We start from the raw sequence: 20,167 nt of genomic DNA on the forward strand, positions 1-20,167 counted from the left end.
GCGTTTTCCTGGACACTCCCAGCGTTTTTCTGGACACTCCCAGCGTTTTCCTGGACACTCCCAGCGTTTTCCTGGACACTCCCAGCATTTTCCTGAACACTCCTAGTGTCCCGAGCGCAGTGATCGATGCGAGGGGACGCGGTACACTGATGCTGTGCACACACGGGTACAATCAGCATGAGATTTTCACCATGCGCGTCCATGTATCGCGAGCAGAAAGTCTTGACTGCATACACTATATAGTACAGATCTGCACTGTATAGTCAAAGTTGTATGCAGATCACATCGGGATCGCATTGCACGGTACTTGCACCGTGTGTACACACCATAAGATTGTGTCCATGTCGACTATGTTGACATTCGGGGCAAAAACTTGCAAAACTCATGTCGACTTTTTGACTTTGGGTACTTGTGTATTATCACGGCGCCCCCGATATTGGTTGCGCAATGTTTTGATCGCATCCCATGCCATGCACCCGATGGCATGCAATGCGATGCGATTTTAGCCCCCTATTCGATAAAAAATCGTATAAGCACCCAAATGGGTGCTTTAAAGCACCCTAATGGGTGCTTGCAATGTTAAATGCACCCCACGCCACCCCCCACTATAAACGTGAACCCGAAGCGTGGCGAGCGTAGCGAGCCCGGGAGGGGCGGCGGTACGCGTCCTACGACCTTTTCATAACCCCACTATCCACGTCGGCTCACGCGGATACCTTCACAGGTAAACGTGTCCCCTCGCGGGCTTCACAGGTATCCGCGTCCCCTTGCGGGCTTCACAGGTATCCGCGTCCCCTCACAGGGCTCGCTGCGCTCGCCATGCTTCGGGCTCGGAGGCTCGCTGCGCTCGCCACACTTTATGTGTCAGGTGACTGCGGCACTGGCGGAGCGGCATTGTTGTTCCGCAGCGCACCTGCTAACGTTTCCCAGAGTTCAGGGCGAGAGCTGTTTTGGCCGCTGGTTTGCAGACTGTTATTTTCCATCTGATCCTGTGACTTGGAGAGGTCTGAGGGCGGCAGACAAAGCCCCTTGTGTAGCATGTACACAGATCAGATGCTGCTCGGAAGGTGTATTTTCCTATAGCAGTCGATGTGCATGAGTGAGCACATGGTGTCTGCTGGCAGCGCCCTCCGTGGCCACCTCAAAGCTAACAACACGCCCTGCATCGCTTCACCGTTCCCTGCATGGAGCTGCTGGCGTCCCCGGCCAAGCCAAACAGCGGCTGCTCTGATGGTGTTCAGCGAGAGCTCCTTGGCCTGCTCTTCCAATGAAAAGAAACAGGGTTTAGGTAGATGTTTATTTGTGAAGGCCGAGTGCCACGGCGCGGGGGGAGACGGTGGCCTGCCCTGAGCCTTTATGCGCTGTTTGTGCCGCACCTGGGAGGATTACATGTAATGCTGTAAAAATAGGCATGGAAATGTTTTCCCTTCTCCGTGTCATCGTCATATGACTGCTGGCTTAGAGCGAGAGATTGTTATAGGGTCCGAATGAAAGAAAAGAATAAAAGACGTGGCCACGTCTTCTAGTTCCTGTGTCCGGCAGACAGATTCATTGATAGATACAGCTGTACTCACTGTTACATGCACGCTTAAAATGAAGGATGAACAGGGTCCAGGAACACTGGAATCGTTGTGGATTGGGGAAAATCGCAGGCCTCTCTAGGGCTAAATGGAAAGTGATGTTCTAACACAGTAAACATGGCCCCTGCGCATGCTCAGTACAGATCTCAGCGGCCATCTTGGGAAAGGGTATGAAGCATCCCTAGAGAAAAAGAAGACTGGAGTATACTTAGGGGTTTATTCTAGTTCATTCTTTCTGACAAAATCCTTCTTAGATGGACAAAACCATGTGCACTGCAGGGGGGCAGATGTAACATGTGCAGAGAGAATTAGATTTGGGTGAGTTATTTTGTTTCTGTGCAGGGAAAATACTGACTGCATGATTTTACACTTCAATATAGATCTCACTTTGAAGAAAAACCCCACCCAAATCTAATTCTCTCTGCACAAGTTACATCTGCCCCACCCGCAGTGCACATGGTTTTGTCCATCTAAGAAGGATTTTGTCAGAAAGAATGGACTAGAATAACCCCCTTAGTGCGGCACTCTTTCAGAATACTGTAAATACATCGCTTACTAAGGGCACAGCATCTGGGGGATCTGCATAGAATACCTGTGGGGGTGTGGTATAGGGGTCCGACAGTCGGGATCCCGGCAGTCATTATCCCGATGTCGGGATCCCGACTGGCCGGACCCAGACAGCATGGTGAGTGCAAATAAGCCCCTTGCGAGCTTGCTGCGCTCGCCACGCTGCGGGCACCTATTCTATTCTCCCTCTATGGGGGTCTTGGACCCCCACGAGGGAAAATAGCAGGTGGCCGTCGGGATCCCGGCTGTCGGTGTTTTGACAGTCGGGATCCCGACGTCGGGTGAATGCCTGTCGGGACCCCGTCCGGCACCCACCTGTGGTTGGGATGCTGGCAGTCAAAATGCAGATGCATGGATGCCGACACTGGTCAGAAGGCCGACTCCCGGATCCTGCATCGCTTAACAATGTCGGGCTGGCATCAGAACTTCAACTGTTGTCATCCCCAAAGAAAGTATGTTGGGGAGGGGTTGGGTTATGCTGCGAGGGAGGGGTTGAGTTACAACACTAAAGGAGAGGGTTATGGTTCGGCTGCAGGTTGGGGGGGGGGGGGGGGGGGGGGTTAGGATATACACCTAAAGGTGTTGGGATCCTGACCATTAGGATTCTGCTGCTGATCTTCTGATCGCCTGCATCCCAAGCGCTGGGATCCCAATACTGTCCCTTCCATATCTGGGAGGAATCGGGACATCTGTCAGAATGAACTTAGGTCTACAGTCATTAGGTCGACCCCGCTAGGTCGACTGGCAGGAAGGTCGACCTGACTTAAGGTCGACATGGGCCAAGGTCGACATGACTTAAGGTCGCATTTGCATAAAGGTCGACATGAGGAAGGTCGACTGGTCATAAGGTCGACATGGGTTTTTCACTGTTTTTTGATCCGAATGTCGACACAGTCGACATGGACACAGTTGGCAATGAGAATCGGACCCTCGCATCGCTCGCGATGCTTCGGGCACGGTGCCTCGCTGCGCTCGGCCAGTGGTGTAGCTAGGTGCCACGGCGCCCGGAGCAAGGGCATGTTTCGCGCCCCCCCCAATATGTAGTAGGTGAGGCTCCTGCTCAGTGAAAAGTGGGCACGGACCAACGTTATACCACACACCGTAATGCCCATTGCACATTTTAGTGAACTTTGTAATTCCAATTACACATAAGCCCACACATGATGCCCATGACATACTATATAACACTCCGCAATGCCCATAACATACTATATAACACTCCGCAATGCCCATAACATACTATATAACACTCCGCAATGCCCATTACATACTATATAACACTCCGCAATGGCCATGACATACTATATAACACTCTGCAATGCCCATGACATACTATATAACACTCTGCAATGCCCATGACATACTATATAACACACCGTAATGCCCATTACATACTATATAACACTCCGCAATGCCCATGATATACTATATAACACACCACAATTCCCATGACATACTATATAACACACCACAATGCCCATGACATACTATATAACACTCCGCAATGCCCATAACATACTATATAACACTCCGCAATGCCCATTACATACTATATAACACTCCGCAATGCCCATGATATACTATATAACACACCACAATTCCCATGACATACTATATAACACACCACAATGCCCATGACTTACTATATAACACTCCGCAATGCCCATAACATACTATATAACACTCCGCAATGCCCATTACATACTATATAACACTCCGCAATGGCCATGACATACTATATAACACTCTGCAATGCCCATGACATACTATATAACACTCTGCAATGCCCATGACATACTATATAACACACCGTAACGCCCATTACATACTATATAACACACCGTAATGCCCATTACATACTATATAACACACCGTAATGCCCATTACATACTATATAACACACCGCAATGCCCATGACATACTATATAACACACCGTAATGCCCATTACATACTATATAACACTCCGCAATGCCCATCACATACTATATAACACACAGCAATGCCCATGGCATACTATATAACACTCTGCAATGCCCATGACATACTATATAACACTCTGCAATGCCCATAACATACTATATAACACTCCGCAATGCCCATAACATACTATATAACACTCCGCAATGCCCATAACATACTATATAACACTCCGCAATGCCCATTACATACTATATAACACACCGTAATGCCCATTACATACTATATAACACACCGTAATGCCCATTACATACTATATAACACACCGTAATGCCCATTACATACTATATAACACACCGTAATGCCCATTACATACTATATAACACCGTAATGCCCATTACATACTATATAACACACCGTGATGCCCATTACATACTATATAACACTCCGCAATGCCCATCACATACTATATAACACACCGTAATGCCCATTACATACTATATAACACACCGTAATGCCCATTACATACTATATAACACACCATAATGCCCATTACATACTACAGTATATAACACACCATAATGCCCATGACATACTATATAACACTCTGCAATGCCCATGACATACTATATAACACTCTGCAATGCCCATGACATACTATATAACACACCGTAACGCCCATTACATACTATATAACACACCGTAATGCCCATTACATACTATATAACACACCGTAATGCCCATTACATACTATATAACACTCCGCAATGCCCATCACATACTATATAACACACCGTAATGCCCATTACATACTATATAACACTCCGCAATGCCCATCACATACTATATAACACACAGCAATGCCCATGGCATACTATATAACACTCTGCAATGCCCATAACATACTATATAACACTCCGCAATGCCCATAACATACTATATAACACACCGCAATGCCCATTACATACTATATAACACACCGTAATCCCCATAACATACTATATAACACACCGTAATGCCCATTACATACTATATAACACACCGTAATCCCCATAACATACTATATAACACACCGTAATGCCCATAACATACTATATAACACACCGTAATGCCCATTACATACTATATAACACACCGTAATGCCCATTACATACTATATAACACACCGTAATGCCCAATACATACTATATAACACACCGTAATGCCCATTACATACTATATAACACACCGTAATGCCCATTACATACTATATAACACACCGGAATGCCCATTACATACTATATAAAACACCGTAATGCCCATTACATACTATATAACAAACCGTAATGCCCATGACATACTATATAACACTCTGCAATGCCCATGACATACTAGATAACACTCCGCAATGCCCATGACATACTATATAACACACCATAATGCTCATGACATACTATATAACACTCCGCAATGCCCATGACATACTATATAACACTCCGCAATGCCCATGACATACTATATAACACTCCGCAATGCCCATAACATACTATATAACACTCCGCAATGCCCATTACATACTATATAACACTCCGCAATGGCCATGACATACTATATAACACTCTGCAATGCCCATGACATACTATATAACACTCTGCAATGCCCATAACATACTATATAACACTCCGCAATGCCCATAACATACTATATAACACTCCGCAATGCCCATAACATACTATATAACACACCGTGATGCCCATTACATACTATATAACACTCCGCAATGGCCATGACATACTATATAACACTCTGCAATGCCCATGACATACTATATAACACTCTGCAATGCCCATGACATACTATATAACACACCGTAATGCCCATTACATACTATATAACACTCCGCAATGCCCATCACATACTATATAACACACCGTAATGCCCATTACATACTATATAACACTCCGCAATGCCCATCACATACTATATAACACACAGCAATGCCCATGGCATACTATATAACACTCTGCAATGCCCATGACATACTATATAACACTCCGCAATGCCCATGACATACTATATAACACACCGCAATGCCCATGACATACTATATAACACTCCGCAATGCCCATTACATACTATATAACACACCGCAATGCCCATGACATACTATATAACACTCCGCAATGCCCATTACATACTATATAACATTCCGCAATGCCCATGACATACTATATAACACTGTAATGCCCATTACATACTATATAACACCGTAATGCCCATTACATACTATATAATACTCTGCAATGCCCATGACATACTATATAACACACCGCAATGCCCATTACATACTATATAACACTCCGCAATGCCCATGACATTATATATAATACTCCGCAATGCCCATTACATACTATATAACACTCCGCAATGCCCATTACATACTATATAACATTCCGCAATGCCCATGACATACTATATAACACTGTAATGCCCATTACATACTATATAACACCGTAATGCCCATTACATACTATATAATACTCTGCAATGCCCATGACATACTATATAACACTCCGCAATGCCCATGACATTATATATAATACTCCGCAATGCCCATGACATACTATATCACTCTGCAATGCCCATGTCATACTATATAACACTGTAATGCCCATTACATACTATATAACACTCCGCAATGCCCATTACACATTTGACACAAAAGTGCCACTTACCTACATGCTCAATGCCAGGGGCTTCATGCTCAATGCCAAGGGGCTTCATGCTCAATGCCAAGGGGCTTCATGCTCAATGCAGAGGGTCTTCATGCTCAATGCCAAGGGGCTTCATGCTCAATGCCAAGGGGCTTCATACAGTCACTAATCCCACATGGATGCGCTGCTGCCCTCCACATACAAAGTATTCGCATTGGTGGGGGGTGAGCAGCATATAACTTATATGAAGTTCGCATTCATAAATGAAAATAGGCGGCTATGGTTATAAACAGACTGCTGCAGGATCCGCTGTCAGCGATAACGGCTGCTCACACTCTGCGACAGTCTGTTTATAACCATAGATTTTCATTCATGAATGTGGAACACACAGTGATGGTCGGGCGGCCAGGGCTGAGGGCTGTGGGGTCAGGAGCGGCCGCTGCTGCGGCGTGATGACCATTGACCTGCAATATGAAAATGACGCGGCGGGGAGGCGCACAGTGATTGACAGGGAGGCAGCGCGCTTAGGTGCACAAAAAAGACCATCCGTCCTGTCCTGTGCACCCATCCCCCCGCTGTGTCCGGGTAAGAGCCGTGCTGGCTGCTTTGTAAAATTCACATCTCCCGCTGGCTGGACCACTAGCTAATAGGCGCTCGCGGTCCAGCAGCCACCAGTTGATTGGCTGCTGGACCGCAAGCGCCCATTGGATAGCGGTCCAGCATAAGACGTGAAATTTACATAGCAGCGCGTCTCTAGTCTCTCCCGGACACAGCGGGAACGGGAGCGGGGGAATGGGGGAGCGGGGGAGAGGGCGAACGAGCTGGCGGTGCCGGTGCCAGCACAGCTCCGGCGCCATGCTATCTACCGGCGCCTGGAGCAAGTGCTCCATCGGCTCCGCCCTCGCTACGCCTCTGCGCTCGGCACACTATTTTATTCTCCCACCACGCCCTAGTGGATGGTAGGGCATGAAATACCACCTGTCGGCACATGTCGGCTAAAAAAACAGTGAAAAACCCATGTCGACCTTATGACCAGTCGACCTTCCTCATGTCGACCTTTATGCAAATTCGACCTTAAGTCATGTTGACCTTGGCCCATGTCGACCTTAAGTCAGGTCGACCTTCCTGCCAGTCGACCTAGTGGGGTCGACCTAATGACTGTAGACCTAAGTTCATTCTAATAGATGACCGCATCCCGTATTACCTTGTGTAGTGTTCTTTTAACATCTATGTTACTTTAGATTTTAAGACTCCAATTAAAATTTCAGGACAATGATCTAAAATATTCATACCAATGATAATTGTTGGGACTGTCGGGTCTTCAACTTGAGCAATAAGCAGGAAGCCACAGACTGAGAGTTATATAGTGGAAGGAGCAGGGTCCTCAGCAGCACAGAGTATATCAGGAGATAAGGGATGTGTCAGTGAGGACAGGGCTGCATGTGACGGGGCAGTGACATGATGTGAGGAGGGGAATGGAGGCAGCAGGAAGCCACAGACTGAGAGTTATATAGTGGAAGGAGCAGGGTCCTCAGCAGCACAGAGTATATCAGGAGATGAGGGATGTGTCAGTGAGGACAGGGCTGCATGTGACGGGGCAGTGACATGATGTGAGGAGGGGAATGGAGGCAGCAGGAAGCCACAGACTGAGAGTTATATAGTGGGAGGAGCAGGGTCCCCAGCAGCACAGAGTATATCAGGAGATGAGTGATGTGTCAGTGAGAACAGGGCTGCATGTGACGGGCAGTGACATGATGTGAGGAGGGGAATGGAGGCAGCAGGAAGCCACAGACTGAGAGTTATACAGTGTCGGAGCAGATTCCCCAGCAGCACAAAGTATATCAGGAGATGAGCGATGTGTCAGTGAGGACAGGGCTGCATGTGACAGGGGCAGTGACATGATGTGAGGAGGGGAATGGGGGCAGCAGGAAGCCACAGACTGAAAGTTATATAGTGGGAGGAGCAGGGTCCACAGCAGCACAGAGTATATCAGGAGATGAGTGATGTGTCAGTTTGGACAGAGCTGCATGTGACAGGGGTAGTGACATGATGTGAGTAGAGGAATGGAGGCAGCAGGAAGCCACAGACTGAGAGTTATATAGTGGGAGGAGCAGGGTCCTCAGCAGCACAGAGTATATCAGGAGATGAGTGATGTGTCAGTGAGGACAGGGCTGCATGTGACAGGGGCAGTGACATGATGTGAGGAGGGGAATGGAGGCAGCAGGAAGCCACAGACTGAGAGTTATATAGTGGGAGGAGCAGGGTCCACAGCAGCACAGAGTATATCAGGAGATGAGGGATGTGTCAGTGAGGACAGGGCTGTATGTGACAGGGACAGTGACATGATGTGAGGAGGGGAATGGAGGCAGCAGGAAGCCACAGACTGAGAGTTATATAGTGGGAGGAGCAGGGTCCACAGCAGCACAGAGTATATCAGGAGATGAGTGATGTGTCAGTGAGGACAGGGCTGCATGTGACAGGGGCAGTGACATGATGTGAGGAGGGGAATGGAGGCAGCAGGAAGCCACAGACTGAGAGTTATATAGTGGGAGGAGCAGGTTCCCCAGCAGCACAGAGTATATCAGGAGATGGGTGATGTGTCAGTGAGGACAGGGCTGCATGTGACAGGGGCAGTGACATGATGTGAGGAGGGGAATGGGGGCAGCAGGAAGCTACAGACTGAGAGTTATATAGTAGGAGGAGCAGGGTCCCCAGCAGCACAGAGTATATAAGGAGATGAGTGATGTATCATTGAGGATAGGGCTGCATGTGACAGGGGCAGTGACATGATGTGCGGTGGGGAATGGAGGCAGCAGGAAGCCACAGAGTTATATAATGGGAGGAACAGGATCCCCAGCAGGACAGAGTATATCAGGAGATGAGTGATGTGTCAGTGAGGACAGGGCTGCATGTGACAGAGGCAGTGACATAATGTGAGGAGGGGAATTGGGGCAGCAGGAAGCCACAGACTGAGAGTTATATAGTGGGAGGAGCAGGGTCCCAGCAGCACAGAGTATATCAGGAGATCAGTGATGTATCAGTGAGGACAGGGCTGCATGTGACAGGAGCAGTGATATGATGTGAGGAGGGGAATGGAGGCAGCAGGAAGCCACAGACTGAGAGTTATATAGTGGGAGGAGCAGGATCCCCAGCAGCACAGAGTATATCAGGAGATGAGTGATGTGTCAGTGAGGACAGGGCTGCATGTGACAGGGGCAGTGACATGATGTGCGGTGGGGAATGGAGGCAGCAGGAAGCCACAGACTGAGAGTTATATAGTGGGAGGAGCAGGCTCCCCAGCAGCACAGAGTATATCAGGAGATGAGTGATGTATCATTGAGGATAGGGCTGCATGTGACAGGGGCAGTGACATGATGTGCGGTGGGGAATGGAGGCAGCAGGAAGCCACAGAGTTATATAATGGGAGGAACAGGATCCCCAGCAGAACAGAGTATATCAGGAGATGAGTGATGTGTCAGTGAGGACAGGGCTGCATGTGACAGAGGCAGTGACATAATGTGAGGAGGGGAATTGGGGCAGCAGGAAGCCACAGACTGAGAGTTATATAGTGGGAGGAGCAGGGTCCCAGCAGCACAGAGTATATCAGGAGATCAGTGATGTATCAGTGAGGACAGGGCTGCATGTGACAGGAGCAGTGATATGATGTGAGGAGGGGAATGGAGGCAGCAGGAAGCCACAGACTGAGAGTTATATAGTGGGAGGAGCAGGATCCCCAGCAGCACAGAGTATGTCAGGAGATGAGTGATGTGTCAGTGAGGACAGGGCTGCATGTGACAGGGGCAGTGACATGATGTGCGGTGGGGAATGGAGGCAGCAGGAAGCCACAGACTGAGAGTTATATAGTGGGAGGAGCAGGCTCCCCAGCAGCACAGAGTATATCAGGAGATGAGTGATGTGTCAGTGAGGACAGAGCTGCATGTGACAGAGGCAGTGACATAATGTGAGGAGGGGAATGGGGGCAGCAGGAAGCCACAGACTAATAGTTATATAGTGGGAGGAGCAGGATCCCCAGCAGCACAGAGTATATCAGGAGATGAGTGATGTGTCAGTGAGGACAGGGCTGCATGTGACAGGGGCATTGACATGATGTTAGGAGGGGAATCGAGGCAGCAGGGAGCCACAGACTGAGAGTTATATAGTGGGAGGAGCAGGGTCCCCAGCAGCACAGAGTATATCAGGAGATGAGTGATGTGTCAGTGAGGACAGGGCTGCATGTGACAGGGGCAGTGACATGATGTGGGGAGGGGAATGGAGGCAGCAGGAAGCCACAGACTGAGAGTTATATAGTGGGAGGAGCAGGGTCCCTAGCAGCACAGAGTATATCAGGAGATGAGTGATGTACAGGTATCAGTGAGGACAGGGCTGCATATGACAGGAGCAGTGACATGATGTGATTAGGTGAATGGGGGCAGCAGGAAGCCACAGACGAGAGTTATATAGTGGGAGGAGCAGGTCCCCAGCAGCACAGAGTATATCAGGAGATGAGTGATGTGTCCGTGAGGACAGGGCTGCATGTGACAAGGGCAGTGACATGATGTGAGGAGGGGAATGGGGGCAGCAGGAAGCCACAGACTGAGAGTTATATAGTGGGAGGAGCAGGGTCCTCAGGAGCACAGAGTATATCAGGAGATGAGTGATATGTCAGTGAGGACAGGGCTGCATGTGACAGGGGCAGTGACATGATGTGAGGAGGGGAATGGAGGCAGCAGGAAGCCACAGACTGAGAGTTATATAGTGGGAGGAGCAGGGTCCCCAGCAGCACAGAGTATATCAGGAGATGAGTGATGTGTCAGTGAGGACAGGGCTGCATGTGACAGGGGCAGTGACATGATGTGAGGAGGGGAATGGAGGCAGCAGGAAGCCACAGACTGAGAGTTATATAGTGGGAGGAGCAGGATATCCAGCAGCACAGTGTGTATCAGGAGATGAGTGATGTGTCAGTGAGGACACGGCTGCATGTGACAGGGTCAGTGACATGATGTGAGGAGGGGAATGGAGGCAGCAGGAAGCCACAGACTGAGAGTCATATAGTGGGAGGAGCAGGGTGCCCAGCAGCACAGAGTATATCAGGAGATGAGTGATGTGTCAGTGAGGACAGGGCTGCATGTGACAGGGGCAGTGACATGATGTGAGGAGGGGAATGGGGGCAGCAGGAAGCCACAGACTGAGAGTTATATAGTGGGAGGAGCAGGGTGCCCAGCAGCACAGAGTATATCAGGAGATGAGTGATGTGTCAGTGAGGACAGGGCTGCATGTGACAGGGGCAGTGACATGATGTGAGAAGGGGAATGGGGGCAGCAGGAAGCCACAGACTGAGAGTTATATAGTGGGAGAAGCAGGGTCCCCAGCAGCACAGAGTATATCAGGAGATGAGGGATTTGTCAGTGAGGACAGGGCTGCATGTGACAGGGGTAGTGACATGATGTGAGGAGGGGAATGGAGGCAGCAGGAAGCCACAGACTGAGAGTTATATAGTGGGAGGAGCAGGGTCCCCAGTAGCACAGAGTATATCAGGAGATGAGTGATGTATCAGTGAGGACAGGGCTGCATGTGACAGGGGCAGTGACATGATGTGAGGAGGGGAATGGAGGCAGCAGGAAGCCACAGACTGAGAGTTATATAGTGGGAGGAGCAGGATATCCAGCAGCACAGTGTGTATCAGGAGATGAGTGATGTGTCAGTGAGGACAGGGCTGCACGTGACAGGGGCAGTGACATGATGTAAGGAGGGGAATGGAGGCAGCAGGAAGCCACAGACTGAGAGTTATATAGTGGGAGGAGCAGGGTCCCCAGCAGCACAGAGTATATCAGGAGATGAGGGATGTGTCAGTGAGGACAGGGCTGCATGTGACAGGGGCAGTGACATGATGTAAGGAGGGGAATGGAGGCAGCAGGAAGCCACAGACTGAGAGTTATATAGTGGGAGGAGCAGGGTCCCCAGCAGCACAGAGTATACCAGGAGATGAGTGATGTGTCAGTGAGGACAGGGCTGCATGTGACAGGGGCAGTGACATGATGTGAGGAGGGTAATGGAGGCAGCAGGAAGCCACAGACTGAGAGTTATATAGTGGGAGGAGCAGGGTCCCCAGCAGAACAGAGTATATCAGGAGATGAGGGATTTGTCAGTGAGGACAGGGCTGCATGTGACAGGGGCAGTGACATGATGTGAGGAGGGTAAAGGAGGCAGCAGGAAGCCACAGACTGAGAGTTATATAGTGGGAGGAGCAGGGTCCCCAGCAGAACAGAGTATATCAGGAGATGAGTGATGTGTCAGTGAGGACAGGCCTGCATGTGACAGGGATAGTGACATGATGTGAGGAGGGGAATGGAGGCAGCAGGAAGCCACAGACTGAGAGTTATATAGTGGGAGGAGCAGGGTCCCAGCAGCACAGAGTATATCAGGAGATCAGTGATGTATCAGTGAGGACAGGGCTGCATGTGACAGGAGCAGTGATATGATGTGAGGAGGGGAATGGAGGCAGCAGGAAGCCACAGACTGAGAGTTATATAGTGGGAGGAGCAGGATCCCCAGCAGCACAGAGTATATCAGGAGATGAGTGATGTGTCAGTGAGGACAGGGCTGCATGTGACAGGGGCAGTGACATGATGTGCGGTGGGGAATGGAGGCAGCAGGAAGCCACAGACTGAGAGTTATATAGTGGGAGGAGCAGGCTCCCCAGCAGCACAGAGTATATCAGGAGATGAGTGATGTATCATTGAGGATAGGGCTGCATGTGACAGGGGCAGTGACATGATGTGCGGTGGGGAATGGAGGCAGCAGGAAGCCACAGAGTTATATAATGGGAGGAACAGGATCCCCAGCAGAACAGAGTATATCAGGAGATGAGTGATGTGTCAGTGAGGACAGGGCTGCATGTGACAGAGGCAGTGACATAATGTGAGGAGGGGAATTGGGGCAGCAGGAAGCCACAGACTGAGAGTTATATAGTGGGAGGAGCAGGGTCCCAGCAGCACAGAGTATATCAGGAGATCAGTGATGTATCAGTGAGGACAGGGCTGCATGTGACAGGAGCAGTGATATGATGTGAGGAGGGGAATGGAGGCAGCAGGAAGCCACAGACTGAGAGTTATATAGTGGGAGGAGCAGGATCCCCAGCAGCACAGAGTATGTCAGGAGATGAGTGATGTGTCAGTGAGGACAGGGCTGCATGTGACAGGGGCAGTGACATGATGTGCGGTGGGGAATGGAGGCAGCAGGAAGCCACAGACTGAGAGTTATATAGTGGGAGGAGCAGGCTCCCCAGCAGCACAGAGTATATCAGGAGATGAGTGATGTGTCAGTGAGGACAGAGCTGCATGTGACAGAGGCAGTGACATAATGTGAGGAGGGGAATGGGGGCAGCAGGAAGCCACAGACTAATAGTTATATAGTGGGAGGAGCAGGATCCCCAGCAGCACAGAGTATATCAGGAGATGAGTGATGTGTCAGTGAGGACAGGGCTGCATGTGACAGGGGCATTGACATGATGTTAGGAGGGGAATCGAGGCAGCAGGGAGCCACAGACTGAGAGTTATATAGTGGGAGGAGCAGGGTCCCCAGCAGCACAGAGTATATCAGGAGATGAGTGATGTGTCAGTGAGGACAGGGCTGCATGTGACAGGGGCAGTGACATGATGTGGGGAGGGGAATGGAGGCAGCAGGAAGCCACAGACTGAGAGTTATATAGTGGGAGGAGCAGGGTCCCTAGCAGCACAGAGTATATCAGGAGATGAGTGATGTACAGGTATCAGTGAGGACAGGGCTGCATATGACAGGAGCAGTGACATGATGTGATTAGGTGAATGGGGGCAGCAGGAAGCCACAGACAGAGAGTTATATAGTGGGAGGAGCAGGTCCCCAGCAGCACAGAGTATATCAGGAGATGAGTGATGTGTCCGTGAGGACAGGGCTGCATGTGACAAGGGCAGTGACATGATGTGAGGAGGGGAATGGGGGCAGCAGGAAGCCACAGACTGAGAGTTATATAGTGGGAGGAGCAGGGTCCTCAGGAGCACAGAGTATATCAGGAGATGAGTGATATGTCAGTGAGGACAGGGCTGCATGTGACAGGGGCAGTGACATGATGTGAGGAGGGGAATGGAGGCAGCAGGAAGCCACAGACTGAGAGTTATATAGTGGGAGGAGCAGGGTCCCCAGCAGCACAGAGTATATCAGGAGATGAGTGATGTGTCAGTGAGGACAGGGCTGCATGTGACAGGGGCAGTGACATGATGTGAGGAGGGGAATGGAGGCAGCAGGAAGCCACAGACTGAGAGTTATATAGTGGGAGGAGCAGGATATCCAGCAGCACAGTGTGTATCAGGAGATGAGTGATGTGTCAGTGAGGACACGGCTGCATGTGACAGGGTCAGTGACATGATGTGAGGAGGGGAATGGAGGCAGCAGGAAGCCACAGACTGAGAGTCATATAGTGGGAGGAGCAGGGTGCCCAGCAGCACAGAGTATATCAGGAGATGAGTGATGTGTCAGTGAGGACAGGGCTGCATGTGACAGGGGCAGTGACATGATGTGAGGAGGGGAATGGGGGCAGCAGGAAGCCACAGACTGAGAGTTATATAGTGGGAGGAGCAGGGTGCCCAGCAGCACAGAGTATATCAGGAGATGAGTGATGTGTCAGTGAGGACAGGGCTGCATGTGACAGGGGCAGTGACATGATGTGAGAAGGGGAATGGGGGCAGCAGGAAGCCACAGACTGAGAGTTATATAGTGGGAGAAGCAGGGTCCCCAGCAGCACAGAGTATATCAGGAGATGAGGGATTTGTCAGTGAGGACAGGGCTGCATGTGACAGGGGTAGTGACATGATGTGAGGAGGGGAATGGAGGCAGCAGGAAGCCACAGACTGAGAGTTATATAGTGGGAGGAGCAGGGTCCCCAGTAGCACAGAGTATATCAGGAGATGAGTGATGTATCAGTGAGGACAGGGCTGCATGTGACAGGGGCAGTGACATGATGTGAGGAGGGGAATGGAGGCAGCAGGAAGCCACAGACTGAGAGTTATATAGTGGGAGGAGCAGGATATCCAGCAGCACAGTGTGTATCAGGAGATGAGTGATGTGTCAGTGAGGACAGGGCTGCACGTGACAGGGGCAGTGACATGATGTAAGGAGGGGAATGGAGGCAGCAGGAAGCCACAGACTGAGAGTTATATAGTGGGAGGAGCAGGGTCCCCAGCAGCACAGAGTATATCAGGAGATGAGGGATGTGTCAGTGAGGACAGGGCTGCATGTGACAGGGGCAGTGACATGATGTAAGGAGGGGAATGGAGGCAGCAGGAAGCCACAGACTGAGAGTTATATAGTGGGAGGAGCAGGGTCCCCAGCAGCACAGAGTATACCAGGAGATGAGTGATGTGTCAGTGAGGACAGGGCTGCATGTGACAGGGGCAGTGACATGATGTGAGGAGGGTAATGGAGGCAGCAGGAAGCCACAGACTGAGAGTTATATAGTGGGAGGAGCAGGGTCCCCAGCAGAACAGAGTATATCAGGAGATGAGTGATGTGTCAGTGAGGACAGGCCTGCATGTGACAGGGATAGTGACATGATGTGAGGAGGGGAATGGGGGCAGCAGGAAGCCACAGACTGAGAGTTATATAGTGGGAGGAGCAGGGTCCCCAGCAGCACAGAGTATATCAGGAGATGAGGGATTTGTCAGTGAGGACAGGGCTGCATGTGACAGGGGCAGTGACATGATGTGAGGAGGGGAATGGAGGCAGCAGGAAGCCACAGACTGATAGTTATATAGTGGGAGGAGCAGGGTCCCCAGTAGCACAGAGTATATCAGGAGATGAGTGATGTATCAGTGAGGACAGGGCTGCATGTGACAGGGGCAGTGATATGATGTGAGGAGGGGAATGGAGGCTGCAGGAAGCCACAGACTGAGAGTTATATAGTGGGAGGAGCAGGGTCCCCAGCAGCACAGAGTATATCAGGAGATGAGGGATTTGTCAGTGAGGACAGGGCTGCATGTGACAGGGGCAGTGACATGATGTGAGGAGGGGAATGGAGGCAGCAGGAAGCCACAGACTGAGAGTTATATAGTGGGAGGAGCAGGGTCCCCAGTAGCACAGAGTATATCAGGAGATGAGTGATGTATCAGTGAGGACAGGGCTGCATGTGACAGGGGCAGTGATATGATGTGAGGAGGGGAATGGGGGCAGCAGGAAGCCACAGACTGATAGTTATATAGTGGGAGGAGCAGGGTCCCCAGTAGCACAGAGTATATCAGGAGATGAGTGATGTATCAGTGAGGACAGGGCTGCATGTGACAGGGGCAGTGACATGATGTGAGGAGGGGAATGGAGGCAGCAGGAAGCCACAGACTGAGCGTTATATAGTGGGAGGAGCAGGGTCCCCAGCAGCACAGAGTATATCAGGAGATGAGTGATGTATCAGTGAGGACAGGGCTGCATGTGACAGGGGCAGTGATATGATGTAAGGAGGGGGATGGAGGCTGGGAAGTGTCACATACTCAGAGTTATATAGTGAAATAAGCAGGGCCCTAGCAGCACAGAGTATATCAGGGATGTTGTGTAAATGAAGACACTAAGTTTATATCCCAAAATTTTAAAATGATATTTGAGGACTTCCCATTTCCCCTTCCTGGAGGGGGTGCTATGATATCAGCACAAGTCATCGCGCCAACAGGCGGCTCAGGAGCGCAGTGTGAGAATCAGCACCTCACGGCCATTCCGGGATGGTGGGCTGACTGGGGAAATGACTGTTTATGACTAAAGGGACGAGCATCACTTAGAATCACTGGAAATGTCAGGGCAGACACAATTTGGTTCTGCTTGGTGAATGTATAAAGGGTGATTGTTCTCATGTAGTGCTTATACTGGATTAGACATGCCAGGTTTTCCATGTGTGGCTTGCTGGTAAGTGTGTGGGTGCGCTGCTATGTCCTGCAAAACAAACGTGGTTTAAGAAAAATATAACAGAAATCTCCAGTAATCTGCATTCTTGTCAGAGTGATCGGGCGGGAGTGTAATGTAATATATGGTCATATAGATAATCTGTCTGAGGCTATACACACTCATGACCCCCAACTGTTCCCTTCTGTTCCGAGTCTTCCTGTCCCTCATTTCTTCCTTGTTAGAAGTAACAGATATATGGAGCAATTCACCAAATCCAGGTGGAGTTGTAAATTAGGGATTTTTTGTAAAATGTTTACTCCCGGCGGTAGGCTCCGGGGAAGTGTCGAACACAGGCCAAGGCCACCCCATGCACCGTCTATACAGCGAAGTGCTCGCACATTACCGACTGCTGCGGAGCCAGGTGGAGGACCGCCATTATTTGGGTCTCGGCAGCTGCGTGTGACGTCACGCAGCCGCTGCGGCTACCCCTGCTGAACTGTCCAGACACGCCTGCATTGTCCTGACCATGCCCTGTCTGTTGCCGCCCCCGCAATGGACCATCACTCTGTGGACTGCGATCGTTTTTGCCACAATTTTGCAGATCTGCATTCCATGGTCAGTGAGGGCCATAGGGCCTGATTCAGCTTAAGTTGTAGTTTTACAAGGATTTGTTATACTACCACTGTCCTTGGCAGCATGTGGGGGGCCTTGCAGCATAGGACAAGGTGCTGGGGCATGAAAACGTGAGGCGTGGCTTGCTATTGCGGCATTCCTATGAAGCTACGCCCCCTTTCAGCACACGCAGGAGTCTCGAGGGCCTAATACAATATATTGGAAGGTATGAAATGCTCACTATTTGCTGATATACATCAGATCAACAGGAAGATAACTGATGATAGCCGGAATGTGACAACCTCTACAAATCCACGCTTTAGTAAATACCCCCTACAGGTGCAGCACATTCATCTGTCAGACCAATCAGTAACTGCTTCCAGTATATAGCTATGAGCTGCTCAGGGACCACAAGCACTGGGTACAATGAGTGCAGATGCTGCTATATACAGCTGTATGCAGCTATATACCGCTCACTCTCACCGACCCCAAACCCTGAATGCTGTAATTATCTCCCCGTGTCTGTTACCTCAGTCAGGGTGGTCTGCAGCCCCCCACACACATCTTATTATAATACACGTGCTGCTAAATCCGGGTAGCAGGGCTTGTAAATGTTATTATTTATCATTAATCACTTGCCTGGAATGAATGTGTGCATGTATGACTATGTATGTATGTATTGTGTACATGTATGTATGTATGTATGTATGCATGCATGTATGTATGACTGTGTGCTTGTATGACTGTATGTATGTATGTATGTATGCATGTATGTATGTATGCATGAATGTATGTATGTATGTATGTATGTATGTATGTATGTATGTATGTGTGTATGTACATACATACAAATCTGCACTGGCTTCCATTCCCCTACAGAATCCTCTTCAAACACCTCACACTCACATACAGGGCCATCTCTAATTCCATTGCTCCATATATCTCTAACCTCATCTCTATTCATACACCCTCCCGCCCTCTACGGTCGGCTGACGACTGTCGTCTCTCCTCCACCCTGATCACTGCTTCCCATGCTAGAGTACAGGACTTTGCCCGTGCTGCACCCCTTCAGTGGAACGCACTCCCTCGCTCCATTAGACTCTCCCCGACCTTGCAAAGCTTCAAAAGGGCAATGAAAACTCACCTATTCATCAAAGCGTACCCTTCCACTGCATAAACCAGATGGTTCTCCGACCCCTTGCCTGTTTACATCCTGCTATCTAACCACCACCCACTCGCTTGCACCTCTTGTAATCTGTCTGTTTCTTCTCCTACTAGATTGTAAGCTCCTCCGAGCAGGGCCCTCTTCCCTCCTGTTGTCAAAGCCCTCTTCTCTTCACATTTCACTCACAGCTCTCCTTTACTCCAACACTCAGTAACCATCTTCATACTCATCTCCATCATTGGCCTCAAGCCTCTAGTTGTATGTTGATTGAGTCCTGTGGTGCTCTTTATTTGTACTGTATTTTTGTTATTTATTCAATGTTATGCCAAGCTTTGTCTCCCTGTATTGTTCCTTTGTACGGCGCTGCGAAACACTTGTGGCGCCTTATAAATAAAATTATAATAATAATAATATTAATAATAATAATAATAATAATAATATGTATGTATAGTATGTATGACTGCATGTATGTGTGCAAGGATGTATGTATGACTGTATGTATGTATGTATGTGTGTATGTATATGTACATGTATGTATGCATGCATGTGTGCATGTATGTATTTATGTATGTTTGTATGTATGTATGTATGTATGTACATAAATTGTGTATGTATGCATGTGTGCATGTGTGTATGTATGTATGCCTGTATGTGTATGTATGTATATCTGTATGTATGTATGTATGTATGCCTGTATGTATGTGCATACCTCCCAACTGTCACGATTTTAGAGGGA

The sequence above is a fragment of the Crinia signifera genome, chromosome 3 (assembly GCF_055691185.1).
Source record: "Crinia signifera chromosome 3, ASM5569118v1, whole genome shotgun sequence".
Classification (NCBI taxonomy): Eukaryota; Metazoa; Chordata; class Amphibia; order Anura; family Myobatrachidae; genus Crinia; species Crinia signifera.